Genomic DNA, 2,228 nt, shown 5'->3' on the forward strand with positions numbered 1-2,228 from the left:
TCTAGTTCAGTTCTAGTTCAGTTCTAGTTCAGTTCTAGTTCAGTTCTAGTTCAGTTCTAGTTCAGTTCTAGTTCAGTTCTAGTTCAGTTTTAGTTTAGTTCTAGTTTATTTTCGTAATAATGAAAATTTTATTTTTTTTCATTTCAAAGAGCTCGCAGTGCTAAACCCTGTGTTTTATTCTTCGATGAGTTTGACAGTTTAGCACCCAAACGTGGTCATGACTCTACCGGTGTTACCGATCGTGTTGTTAATCAGCTACTAACTGAGCTGGATGGTGTAGAAGGTTTACAGGGAGTTACAGTAATAGCAGCCACCTCCAGACCAGAATTATTAGATCCTGCTCTACTACGTTCTGGACGTATAGATCGTTTAGTAGAGTGTTCTCTACCAGATACCGCAGCACGTTTAGCTATATTTGAGACATTAGCCAGTACCTTGATACTAGATGAATCTACAGATTTTGAATATTTTGCCGAAAAGACACAAAACTATACAGGAGCTGATATACAAAGTATTTTAACATCAGCCAATATGTTGGCCGTTAAAGAGGCTATAGCTGAATTTGGACATGAGGTAAGTTTGATTTTTTTTTTACTTTTTTCACATTTAACTACCAATCGATTCATAAACAACAACAAAAACTTACATCTTACGATATCCATCACATTTTCATGGTATTACAAGAAAATTATTTTATTATGTGGAAGTTATAAAATGCATACTAAAACAGACAATACCTAAATGTGTCCCAACAAAAAGTAAATTAATTTTTTTTGTCTGTTTGTTTTGTAAACCTGAGAAAAAAGCAGAAGACACCTAAAATGATGAAACTATGTAAACTATCATAAAATTATACGAATTTTGTACGTGCCAAGAATGATTTTTAAATAATTTAGACACAATTTTTACAGGAGCAAAATCAAAAACAAAATACTATACAAATAAAAGATAAGAATTTATTTGGGATTTTAGAGCGTTAACAAAACAAGCACTACTAAACTGTTTTGTACAATTTTTCAAAAGAAAAAAACATATTAACAATGCGGGTTAACAAAAATATTAATCCTTCGAACGAGTGTCTTTTTTATCTTTAGTGTCTTCTAATGCAGATTAGAATTTCAAACTCTTATATGAAAACAAATGCTAGTGTTAGTTTTGATGGGTTGGTTGGTTTTGCTTATAGGCAAAGGAAGAAATAAGTCACGTAACGGATATTTCTGATTGATATTCAATAAACGCTCACACCATAACACCCAACAACAACAATAACAACAAGTTACTAAAGAATAAAAGAAAACAATAACAAAAAAACAACAACCTTAGTAAGAACACAAAATACAAGACCAAAAACAGCAACTATTCTAAAATACAAAAAAAAAAACAATCAAACAAAACCAAAACCATTGCAAAGAATAACCAGCCAGCTAGCACTACCTGTACAGAAAAACCTCTAGTGCAATAGATTTTTTTTTATAGCTTAAGTCTCAAAAATATTGTCTCTTTAAATTGTTTGCTTTCTGCAAACATTAAACACCAGAACCCAACCGATATTGTTACCAACAAAATGTGCATAAATTATGAAAACAAATCTGTAAAAAGTAAATAACAAATATTGTGTATTAGTTACTTATTGTAGTTATTGTTTTTATTTCTTATTTGTATTTCTCATTTTTTATGAATTAATATAAAATTCATAAAATGTTTTGCTAGATAAACATATAAAAAAGGTTCTTCTCAGATTTCTGTATTTTATACTTGCGAGTGTTCTCTGCTATCCTACAACAATAGAAAAGTAATCGTGAAAGAAAATACAGTCTATGTTGGAAATTAGGAAAATTTTTGAATTCCTTTTTACTGATAATTGTAACTTGTTTTGAATTTTAAATCAATTACATTTTAATTTTGTTTAAAAAACTAGTTTATATAAATAAATTCTAACAACTTTTTGATTTCTAATGTTTTTATAAGTTAAAACAACTATTTTGTATCTTAATTTTGGTTTGTGTATGATTTTTTAATTCTTAAAACTTTTATATTTAATTTAGATGTTCAAATTATTTTCTTAACATCCTTAGAAACATTTCAGCAGTTATAGTACAAGGTCTATAACTGTACTACAAGGTTCAGTTCTAGTTCAGTTCTAGTTCAGTTCTAGTTCAGTTCTAGTTCAGTTCTAGTTCAGTTCTAGTTCAGTTTTAGTTCAGTTCTAGTTCAGTTCTAGTTCAGTT

The sequence above is a fragment of the Lucilia cuprina genome, chromosome 5 (assembly GCF_022045245.1).
Source record: "Lucilia cuprina isolate Lc7/37 chromosome 5, ASM2204524v1, whole genome shotgun sequence".
NCBI lineage: Eukaryota > Metazoa > Arthropoda > Insecta > Diptera > Calliphoridae > Lucilia > Lucilia cuprina.